This window comes from Otolemur garnettii, unplaced genomic scaffold (assembly GCF_000181295.1).
Source record: "Otolemur garnettii isolate 467f Iridium unplaced genomic scaffold, OtoGar3 scaffold00002, whole genome shotgun sequence".
In the NCBI taxonomy this organism is placed as follows: Eukaryota; Metazoa; Chordata; class Mammalia; order Primates; family Galagidae; genus Otolemur; species Otolemur garnettii.
Window position 1 is genome coordinate 38,599,731 of NW_003852397.1, and position 12,832 is coordinate 38,612,562.

General features: G+C 38.4%; 1 protein-coding gene and 1 pseudogene across 1 annotated transcript in view; one reads left to right on the top strand and one right to left on the bottom strand.

Annotated features, from left to right (window-relative positions):
- Positions 1-12,832, bottom strand: part of ZNF385D (zinc finger protein 385D) — a 295,108-nt gene that overhangs the window by 97,477 nt on the left and 184,799 nt on the right. The gene's annotated exons all lie outside the window — the stretch shown is intronic.
- On the top strand, positions 4,732-5,546 carry LOC100951602 (annotated as a pseudogene).

The window sequence follows — 12,832 nt, forward strand, 5'->3', positions numbered from 1 at the left end:
CATCTGTGTCTATTCTGACCAGTGGAAAAACGGTCTATTTTGTTAATCATTTTTAAAAATTGTATAAATATGCCATTTAAAAGTCCCAGTAATTATAAAATATAAGCATCTTCTGGCTTCTAAATGTGAAGAAGCAAGCAATAAACTTCAAATCAGTGAGATTATTCAGACTAAGATGCTACTTTAAATTTTTTCAGTCATTTCAAATATTAATTTTCAATTCCCAAATTGAGCTATAAAAGGTACATTCAATGCATTTCTCTAAATAAAAATTATTAACATTTTGAGTTTGAAAATATCATCTCATTTCCTGTGATATTATCTGAATCTCGAAACTCTTTGAGTAAGTGAACATCTATATTTTATGATAAGTTGGGACGTTCCAATCTTAAATACAGGAGCTGTTTAAGTGATGCTTGTTAATATTACGGCTTCTACTGCTTGAACCAGCAAGTGATGTTTCCCCCTGGGGTATATATTAACAATTTACTTTTTGCAGACAAGTGCACAAATATGATTAGCTTTTGCAAATTGCTTCTTATTCTGTTACTGGTAAGTAATTTTTATATTATTATAGTGTAAACAGATGCTATTTTCCACTACATATTCAACTGTAATGAGCTAATTTAATGTGTTAAAACAACAAAAGAGCTTCAAGAATGATTCAGTGATTCAAGCTGCATGGAAACTAAAACAACAAAAAAAAATCAAGTATGAAGTTTATAGAATTATTCCATAATTTAGTTTTCAGTAAGGAACTGTAAAGCCTCTGTTCCTTGAAGTTGTTTTAGTTGTGCTTTCACCTTTTCAGGGCTGATCCTGCCAACAAACTGCCAAGCAAAAGGCTCCACAGGTTCCTCTGCTCATTGCTCTCCCATTCCCTGAAAACTGAATGACGAGTGTCACTCCTGTGGGTGGAAGGCTAGATTTACTGATTTATTACATATCTGCTCGTGTACGTATTTATGTCTCCAACAAATGTTTCTGTTCCAGGGTTTTCCAATATCGGGGCAGGTTGTTGCAAAAGTAAACTGAGGAAAGGAAATGAAGAAAATGCCCAGGTGGAGATGGGATAAAAGCTTGAAAAGTCTGGTCTCATGGAAGCCAAGAGAGATAGACCTTTCAGAAGAGAATGCTTCCCACCCCTAACTGCCCCTGCTATGTCTGGTAAAGAGAAAGCATAAAAGTATCCATTTGATCTTGCAACATGTGATACAGGATAGGACAAGTTTATGCTAGTCTCCTCATTGGAACAATGAATTTGGGAACGGTCTGTCATGAATAAAGGGTCTGAATGCTCGGGATGGGGTGGTTAACTGAGTGGCCTCCAGAAACAAACTCTGTCCATGTGACACCACCATTCTGAACTGAGCACTATTCACTATTCTGTTATTAGTTCTCTTAATACGTAATTTCGTATTTCCAGCACCTATATGGAAACAGACATGCATTTGATTCTAGCATTTGAAAAGCACAAAGATGAATTCGTACTTCTAAAACATTAATAATTTATTTTAAATAATTTCATTCTTCTTTACAAAACTCCTGGTGTGCAAAATCTTAAAAGTTCAAATAATGAAAAGAATGTGAAATAACCCATAAACTAGGTCATCCAGAACTAATTCTTTCAGATTTTTAGAGATTTTCTTCTATGTCATAGAAGAACTAGTCATCCAGAACTAATTCTTTCAGATTTTTAGAGATTTTCTTCTATGATTAGGTATCCAGCAGGTATTCAATATCTATTATTTAATGACTATGTATTACTATGCAAAAACTTAGATCATACTGTTCATATCGTTATGCGTTTACTTGTTAATATACTGTGAACATTTCTCCATTTGATGAAAATTTCTTGGTTTACATCCTTATGATGGTTGCTACTCTTAGGGAGAGGGAATGCGTCTTGGTATAGTTAGCAAAAAGTTATAAACATGGAAGTGCAGATCTCAACAAGGCCTCTAACTTTACTGATACACCCAGCATAAATCATTTCACATCCAATGTGAAATTCTCCCTATCCCTGAAATAGAAAAGTTATAGAAAATGTTATTGCACTACTGAGATATCTTAGTTACTTTAAAAATAAATTGTTAAAGACTAAATATGAGTCAAATCTTAATTATCCATAAACTAGCCTTTAACATTAGGCTTTCTTTCATAGATTAGTACTATTTTAGGATTGGCTTTCATCTGTTCTTCAATTTTCCTAATGTCTGCAATGTCTATGGCTTGAAAACCACCAAAATCTCATGGAGCAGCACTGTCTGACGATCAAAATGCTTACTACACAAAGACTATGCAAAAAAAAAAAAAAAAGAAAGAAAGAAAGAAAGAAAGAAACTCCCATGTTCTCTAAGCCACTTAGTTTAGGCTCCATTTGTCACAGCAGCTAAATGTTAACATAAATACTATAAATCCTCCTCGTGTATTTTCAGACGATGACCAAAGAACATAAAAATGTCCTAATAATGGCTTCCAAGTATTTGTCAACTAACTTTTTTTATATATTGATAGCACTTTATGTAAAATTCATAGTTTCCCTGAAAATTAGATTATATTATGCCAATTTCAAAAAGAGGAAAATTGAGGTTCACAATGTTTAAGAAACTTGCTGAAGACCCACAAGGAGTTAGCCATAGAAGCAAGATTTGAAAACAGGTCTCCCTTTCTCTGAAGCTCATCACATTAAGAAGAATTTCTCAAATATTTCTGTCTTCAATGCATATATTCTGAAAAATAGAAAATAGATAGAAAGGGTAGAGAAGATAAAAAAGAAGTACTTTTGTATTTTTGAGACAGTCTTACTCTGTTTCTCTGGATAGAGTGCCATAGGGTCATCATAGCTCACAGTAACCTCAAACTCTTGGGCTCAACTTATTCTCTTGCCTCAGTTTTCCTATTTTTAGTAGAGACAGGGTCTTCCTCTTCCTCACACTGATCCCCAACTCCTGAGCTCAACCAATCTGCCCAGTTTGGCCTCCACGAGTGCTAGGATTAGAGGCATAAGCCACTGTACCCAGTCAAGAAGTGCATTTCTAAAAGCGCATTTCTCGTTATTTTGTTTACCCCAGAACCTAATAAGAAAAAATAATTGGAATAGTCTAGCTAGTTGTGGGGGGGGGGGCACAAAGTCAGGGGTATCTCTTCTTTGTTGGCACAGAACCAGACTACACTTCTCTCATACTTCAGTGACCATGTGAGGGACAGATAACAAGTGTCAGTAGAAAGGAGCTATAACATGTCCAGTCCACATTAGCTAACATTTCCTAAGTATATTTTTCTTGGTTCGCTGTTTTCCTGCCTGCTTGATGCAAGTAAGTATGGCAACTTTGGAAGTCATGTATTAAAGATGTTAAAACCAAAAGATGAGCAGGACCGTATCCCTGAATTAGTACTTGGAAGAGATGTGCCAGTGAACCAACAACAGTTGTTTTGGCTATTGCCTGAGCAAAATTTAAAGCACCTAGTCCATTAGAGCCATTATGTATCTTCTGATTGATTTGTACAGCAGCCCTAATTACATATAACATCTACCTCCCGTTACGCTCTAAATCCAGGTAAATCCCCAGCCAAAGAAAGGAGGAGAGAACACAAGAACATATAGGAACAATTGAGTCTGTGAAACTTAATTTTCACAGGCAAATCTTTGTCTTCATAAAGCATCAAAGTACTTTGAAAATCTACAATTGCTGTGGCTTTAAGAGAAACAACAACACAATATATCTTTCTTTGTGCCTCTTTTGAGTATTTCTTTGGAAAACCTGGAGTAAAGTAAACCTGGGAGATATGTTGGACCTCAGATCTGGAAAGATTCAAATCAATTTTTCCACATAATTTTGGCCAATTCTTACTAAGTCAATATTTTCCTTGTATGGTTGCATAAACAGCTAAACAGCTTCCCAAATACTATACCTAAAACCAGATGCAGAGCATGACTCTAGAGCTTTCCTGGCATTGTAGGAAAGCCAGGTGATGCTATCTTGCCACAGTGTAATAGAATTTTGGTTTGTGATATCCTATTTGACTTTGAAGGAATAAATCTAAAGATCCTAATACTCCCTAAGGAAATCTGCACATTATTGATTACGACTCTCTCAGATCCCAGTATCATGCATGTCAAACAGAAGTATACTTTTATTTCAGGAACCCTTCAAATCTGCAACTTCTTATCCTTCTTCATTCTTTATGAATGTCCTTTCTCATTACACATTTAGAAAGAAAACAAAAAGCAATTCCCCCATGTTTTTATATTCAGTAGACACAAGACGATCTTGTGAGGAAATGATACAGTCTTTTAAAGCCTCAAGATTCTCAGTGGAAATGTAGAAAAAACAATCCATGCTTCTTTGTACATTCATTCTGCCTCAGATGTTGTTACGTGTTAGAATCTGAGCTACGTAATAAACACTGTGCTGTAGTGGCTAAAAAACAACCAGAGAACAGACCCAACACCAGTGCAGGAATAACTGGACATCCACATGCCCAAACAATGAGTCTAGACACAGGCCTTACATCCTTCAAAATACAGACTTAAAATGGATCATAGATGGAAATGTCAAACACCCAACTATAACATTCCTTGAAGGTAATGTAAGAGAAAAATCTAAATTCCAAAGACAAGTTCCATTAAAAAAAATGTATAGCTAAGCTGGACTTCATTAAAATTAAATATTTCCACTCTGTGAAAGGCAAGGTTAAGAAAATAAAAAGACAAGCCACAGGAACAAGATGGCGGCTGGATTTAAAACCGGGAACCTCTGGATTATTACAGGAGATTTCTGAAAGAAAATTGCTGTCCTGATGGAAGGGAACCTGGTGAATTCAGAACCACAACTGTCAACATAGGTTCAATTAGTACTGCAGATGGTTCTGCCTAGTGAAGCTGGGAAATACTACAGTCATTTGTGGAGTTAAAGCGGAATTGGCAGCACCACCAACAGATGCCCCTGATAAAGGGTATGTTGTTCTCAAGGTGGATCTACCACCCCGTGTTCATCAAGATTTCGGTCTGGACCTCCTGGAGAAGAGGCCCAAGTGGCTAGCCACTTCATTGCAGATGTCATTGAAAATTCACAGATAATTCAGAAAGAAGATTTATACATTTCTCCAGGAAAGCTTGCTTGGGTCCTATACTGTGAACTCATTTGCCTTGATTATGATGGAAACATTTTGGATGCTAGCACATTTGCTTTATTAGCAGCTTTAAAAAATGTACTGAAGTTACTATAAACAAAGAAACTGCTTTAGCAGAAGTTAATTTAAAGAAGAAAAGTTATTTGAATATTAGAACTTATCCAGTTGCAACTCCCTTTGCTGTGTTTGATGACACTCTGCTCATAGTTGACCCCACGGGAGAGGAGGAACACCTGGCAACTGGAACTCTGACAATGGTAACGGACGAGGACGGCAAGCTCTGCTGTCCGCACGATCCAGGTGGAAGTGGGCTGACTGGAGTTAAACTTCCATGAGTCAAGCAGTTACAAAACACAGAGAAGCAAAAACACTGATGGATGAAGTAATTTAAGAGTATGAAACCCAAATAAATAGCCACTATGTCCCCCCCCCAAAAAAAAATACAAGTCAGAGACTAACGGAAAATATTTGCAAAAGACAGATGTGATAAAGGACTATTATTCAAAACACACAAAGAATTCTCACAACTTAACAATAAGCAAACAAACAACCTGGTTGCAAAATGGGCCACAGACCTGAACAGACATTTTACCAAAGAAGATAGACAAATGGAAAAAAAAGCATCTATAAGATGTTCCACGTCATATTTCCCCAGGAAAATGCAAAATCAAACATTAAGATTTCACTGAGCACCTACTGCAACGGTCAAAATTCAAAACACGAACACCAAAATGCTGGCAAGGATGTGAAGTGATAGAAACACTCCTTCATTAGTTACGGAAATGAGAAATGCCACATTCATTTTGGAAGACAGTTTGGCAAGATTTTATAAAACTACACGCCCTAAAACCATATGATCCAGTCATCAAGTTCCTTTATTTACCTAGAGGAGATAAAAAACTATGGACAAAAAAACTGCACACAGGCTCAGTGCCTATGGCTCAAGTGGCTAAGGCACCAGCCACATACACCTAAGGGGGCAGGTTCGAATCCAGCCCGGGCCCGCCAAACAACAAGGATGGCTGCAACCAAAAAATAGCCGGGCATTGTGGCAGGTGCCTGTGGTCCCAGCTACTTGGGAATCTGAGGCAAGAGACTCACTTGAGCCCAGGAGTTGGAGGTTGCTGTGAGTTGTGCTGCCATGGCACTCTACCCAGGGCAACAGCTTGAGGCTCTGTCTCAAAAAAAAAACAACAGAAAAAACTGCACACAGAGGTTTATAGCAGCTTTATTCATAATTGCCCAAATGAGAAGCACCCAACATGTCCTTCAGGTGGTGAATGGATAAACTGTGGTCTATATTCAATGCTAAAAATAAATGAGCCATCAAGCCATGAAGAGGCATGGAGGAAACTCATGTGCAAAGTATTAGGTGGAAGAAGCCAATCTAAAAAATCTACATACTTTATAATTCCAAATATATGACATTCTGGAAAAGGCAAAGCTATAGAATAGTAAAAAGGCCAGAGGTTGGCAGAGCTGAGAGAGGAGGAAAGGAGGGAGAGGCAAGCACAGAGGACTTTTAGGCCTGGGAAACTATTCTGTGTAATACTATGATGGTGGATACACACCGTTACCGATGTGCTTAACCCCTAGAGTGTGGAACACCGAGAATGAACTCTCCTGGAGATTATGGACTTCGGTAATAATGAGGTGTCAGTGGAGGTTCATCAGCTGAAACAAATGCACCTCTCTGCTGGGGATGTTGATGATCAGGGAGGCTGGGGAGGTTTGGGGACAGGAGGTTACTAGGAAATGTCTGTACTTTGCACTCAATAGTTTTGTGAAGCTAAAACTGCTCTGAAAATAAAGTCTATCAAAAGAGAGAGAGAGCGCGCGCGCATCACAGGAGAAGATGCACCTTCCTTTCTGAATGTGCTGCGTCTATTCAGTGTCTAAAAGCTGCAACATCTCTCCCCGGCCTCAGGAAGTTGGAAATGGGAGAGGTAGAGCAGAAAGCTGGAAAGCATCTGGGTTCTCCATGAGATCAGAAGCTGCTGAGTTAACTCCAGAGCCTCCTTACCTGGGGATTCCAATACTGTTACATAGTAAGTTATTTTTGTTTATGAAAATAAAAACACATGGCGATTTCATAGGCCATAGTAATGTATCAGACAGCTGCGGGAAGTGGGGTCTGTGGGAAGTAGGGTGCATAAAAAGATAAATTGGAGGATACAGATTGTAAACATTTTGTTCTATTAATATCACATTTAAGTAGATATAGATTTTTGACATTAATTTTTTTTTTAATGGAACACTCTGGGCTAGGTGCCTCTGATCCTAGCTACTTGGGAGGCTGCAGTGGGAGGATTCCTGGAGGCCAGGCGTTTGAGGTAATGAGGCGCCTGAGAAGAGTCATTACACTTCAGCCTGGTCAACACGGCAAGACCCCTAACTAAACAAAAAAAGAACACTTGGCTTCTTTCTAGATGTAGCTCCATGTAAAATTTCAAGGCTTGATTAACAAGACTTAAAAAAAGTCATCTACATCCCATACTGGAAATAAACACAAACAGAATTTGTTTAAAAGTTTATATATGTCAGTCGTCCATAATATAATATGCTAAGCAAATATTCCAAACAAAACGTATCTAGTGACTTCCAGGTTCTGTTTATTCCTCACTACTTCATTTTACCATATACTGAGATCCTTTAGCACTTAACTAAATGCCTGTAACAGCCAGACACAATTCCAGGTGCTGTTGTGTTCAAGGAAAACACTTAAGGTAGTAAATTAAGGTATGTTACAAAGGCAAATGGCTAAAAAATTTGTTATATGACACTCCAAAATACCATTTGCCTTTGATTATGGACAGTTCATGAGACTGCTTCCCACAGCCTCAGAAATCTGAGGGTTAAATATCTTGCGATTCAAACACCGGATCTGTCTTCCATGAAGATAAATATAATCACTGCCATAAATTGATGAGTTATGCATAAAACTACTGTGACAAACAAGGCCACAGCCATCACAGGGCCCTGAATTACTGATGTACTACCAAGCCACCAGTGAGGGAAAGAGCAGGTGGCCCTCGCCCTGTAGGCTGCAGCTCTAAATCTTGCCAATGGACTGGGAAATAAGCACTTCACCATTTAACATGAGCAGAGCAAGTCACTTCATCATTGGCCTGTCGAATGAACTGCTGACACAAGAAACTTTGCTCCACTTAGAAAACCACAGGCACTAAGCGATTGCTTAGCAGTTGGAAAATGCCTGTTTTTCTGTGCATGCTAACCGTCTTATTTAAGAATAGAGGCCAGTTCTTGTGAGGGGCTTTTGCTGCTCGGTATTTGAACTCTAGTCATCTTCTACTAATCTTACAGAATGAAACCTTTGGTGACTCTGTCGCTGGCATATAACTATAGCTGAGCATCTATTACCCATCTAGATGGCTCAAAATGCCAACTGTTAGTTACCTGAACAGAAATTCAATAGATACCATCTTTGAAAAATGTTAGGTCAGCCTGCATTTATTATACCAGATCTTGTGGTTTAGGATTAGAAAGGAAGAGATAGAAAACCCAGAGTCAACCTGTCAGTTACCAAGGAAAGCTATAAATTGCTCCCAGAATTAATTTATATCATCTACCTATATTTTTTAAAAATAACTTAATGCATATGCATGTTCAAAGTGCTACTGAAAGGAAGGATGAGGCAAAGGGTAGAATACATTGGCAGAACCCAATTAACATTCAATTATATTGTTGAGAAGAAAGGACAGAAGTATTGGACATCTCGCAATCTTTGCCATAGTCACCTAACTGGTGATTTTGGAAAGATACTGAGTATGAAAAATTGTTCTATTTTCATCCCAATATCAAGCATGAGGAAGAAAGAAAATTAACCCTGAATCCTTACTGTGAATCCCCTGCCGTGCTCACAATACCCCCTTTAACCTTTAGAACCGTCTTATGTGGTAGTATTATCATCTTCATTTTACAAATAAGAATCTGAGACTCATAGAAAATTTTTTTTAGAGGAGCTTGTTCATAATCACACAACTAATAATTGCTAAGATTAGCTGGATCCAAACCCCTAGGTCTTTCTAGTTCACAGAGCTGGAGCAAATAGTCACCTGGAAAATAACTTCTTTGGCATCTGAGCTTGCATTGTAGATGAGTGCCAAGCTGAATCCTGGTGACTTGTCAAGGGATCACTCAAAGATTTGAACATACTGGCTCATCAACACCCTGAGGTGTCAACTATGGCAGGCTTAACATAACCCCCTCACCCACCCACCCCAATACTCAACAAAAGGTAGTTTCATTCTGACACAAAGAAAATGGCACTAACTCAACTTTCAGCGGGAGCAAATCACTCCCATGCTGCCCAGAGACGTAGAGAGCTCGAGTGGCGCTTTTACACATGCTCTAACTCGGATAAGCACAGCTGGGCCAAGGAGATCGCTTTTCCTGAATTCTGTTGCCAAGCTGAATTTTATGATCTTCACTGGCAGCGGATCAAATGCAAACTCTCAAGTTACAGCCAAGTTATCTTACAGCAGCTGTTGGAAGAAATAATTTAGAATGCAAATCTAGTCCTTAATCTATGGGAAAACTGTTGCAGTGACGGATGGCTTGGGAAGCAATAGTTCATGAAAGACACCCTGATGCCCTCTAGTATTATGGAGAAAGAAATATTTAGCTGCCATTTGTGTTTTCTTTCTTTAGAGCAATTGTCCTCATAAAGGTATTAGAGTTCCGTGGAAAAGCGTGTCCAGGTGTTTAAAATCTGCTTCAACTTACTTTTTATATGGAGGTAAACTGAGATCCCAAGACCGAATAAGTTTCAGATAATATCTTCTTAGTGTCTAGGACTATGATAACGCTAGGCTAAATTATCTAAAGGACACAGCAACAGGGATGTAACAATTTGCTTAGAATTCTTTGTGATGACAAGGAAGTAGCAACATCAGCACCTATCATTAATCTTGCTTCTAAAGAACCATGTTCCCCTTGGTATAAATTATCAATTAAAGTTGGTAAAGTTTTTTTTTTTTTATTGATTTAAATACCAGCTAACAGTGACCTTCTAGAATGGCTAATATATGAAGAATTCACTGAATCATTCAATGTGTTTAACCCTCCTATCTTCATTTGAATGAACTCTTAAAAAAACATAGTCCTAGTTATTAGGAATTTGCTTCCTGAGGAAGCCGGGGGTTTGAGCAATATCTATAAAGATCTCATCACATGGTAGCTGCTGGCATTAAGGCCATAGGAAAACGTACACCTCTATCTGTTCCTGTTTAGTCAGGCCTAGGGAATGATCGCTGTGGAACTCCAAACCAATTCAAAGAATTATCAGAATGAGAGAAAACTGCTCTCAAGAGAAAAGGAAATATATACCCACTTGGGGATTTAGTTTTTCTTCTTTTTTTTATCTTTGGTTTGATATAGCAGAGGAAAACCTGTGGTCTAAATAATTGGGCTTTGAATATTAGTCTAGAAGCTCTGTTAAATCCATGACATGACTCTAGTCAGTTTCACATGTGCTCACTGTTTCCCATGAACCAATGGGCACAAGGGAAATAAACAAAAAGGGGCCACTAACCAGGTGTATTGCTAGATCCTGCTGTTCTCAGGCCCCATCCCATCACTAGTCACTTTTAGTTTTCTTAAATACACAGCTTTCAATAACACTTACTTACATGAATTTGTGGTAGAAAGAGTGTGCCTTCACTTGGGATAAGAAAAAATATACTGGAGAAGAAAAATATACCACAATCATAACTGGAAGCTGGATCCATCATATAATAAACATACTGCTATCTTCTTCAAGATAAGGTACTGCCAAAGACCCTGATCATTCAAAATTTTCTTCTAATTAAACAGCAGCAAGTTATTTGGAACTGAAGGGCGTTTCTCTTTTGTTTCACTATGGCCCTAACTGACAATTGGGAATTTATGCCACTGAGTGTATATCTGATTTGTTGATACAGTGTATAATGGAGGATCCATACAATGTGCTTGAAGCTCAGACACCCAAGAAAAGCCTGTGTCCACCATAAGTCCATCTAATGTCCCATCATGGACAGACCAAATACTGTGATGTCAGAAAGTAGAGTAAGCTTACCAGAAGAAGACCTGTTCACTAAAGATGAACCGTGGCAGAGGCAGCTTCTCCCATCTCTCCTAATACTGTCTCCATTTATTTTATGGGGTGTGGGCTTTTATGGTTTGAGTAGGAAAAAAGAGGTAGAAAAACTTGGAGAGGGCTGAAATATTATCCAGCTTAAAGAAAGCTTGGTGGTATATAACCGGTAAGCATCATTATGTTCAGTCAGTCATTAAGTCATGCATTTAATTACTATTTATTAAAGACTATCTACCAAGCAATGCTCTCATACATGGATAAAGCAGTGAACCAGATAGGCAACAATCTTTGCCCTAATGCAGCTTAGACTGCAGCCGCAGGTGGGCAATAAACATTGTCAATAAATAAATTATGCAATATATTGGAAGGTAATTTGTGTTTATGAGAAAAACTATTGGACAATGAGTTTGGGAATATGCGAGCTGAAATCTTATAAATACATGATCGTAGTCACTTAAATAAAGCTTGAAGAATCAAACCTTACAGAAATCCAAGGAAGGAGTATTCCAGGCAGAGGGAAGAGTCAGTGCATGCAGGGTGGGGAACCGGCAGCCTTAAGGAAAATTGTGTCCTTATGTCCTTAAGTGCAGCCTTTTCACTGAATCCAAATTTTACATAAGAAATACTTTTATTAATAGGGGTACTACATAGTAAAATGAAGCTCTTCTTGCCTCCTTTGGTACTTAAAAAAGAACAATACTGAAACCAGAAAGCAACGGGTTTCCCACCCCTGGAGGGAAGAGTGAGTCAAGTGCATTCAGTATATAGGGGCAGGGCCAGGACTAGGAGGAAGTTAAAGAAGCCCTGCCTGAAAAGCAAACTTCCAGAGGTTAGTAATAAACTCAGTAGTCAAGATAAATAATATTTGATGCAATAAAAAAATTAATGCAAGAAACTGCATAGCAAACAAAATAACAAAATTTTCAATAAAGACAGCTTCTGAGCCTTGTCTCACTCACCTGGATCCATCAAGATATTATTTACAAAATCAAATATTATTTATCTAGATCATGGAGGTTTTTTTTTAAACCCCTTCAAATTTTGCATCTATTACCAGTACCTTTCTTGCCTCACCTAACCCTGGCTCTGAAGAAATGGAGCACTATTAAAGGGGTTTTAAGAGAAAAGGTGCACACTCTTGACTTTTTAAATGAAGAGTAAGAGGAGTAGAGAGGGAGACTGGTGGAGAAGGTGGGAAGTGATGGTGGCTTGGGCCAGACAGGTGGCATGAAGATGGTGAGAAGTGGTCAGATTCTAGGTATGCTTTGCAGGCACATTGGAGATATTTGGTGTCAGATCAGATCTAGTGTAGGAGAAGGGAGGAAATGATGACTGCAATTTATTTAGCCAGAGGAATGAGAAGAGGGACCTCCCACTATGGGAAGAAGGCTGTCTGAGCAGCAGGTTTTGGAAGATGGAGAGACGGCTTTTAGTTTTGGATATCTTAGGATATATTAGCAACCAAGTGCGAATGACGAGTGAGACAGCAAGTATTTGAGTGTGGAGTTGAGGGAAGATTTCACGTAGAGGTACAAATATGGAGGGCTTCTGGAAATCTATATTGATAACTTCTTCATCTGCTTTTTTCCCCCAGATACT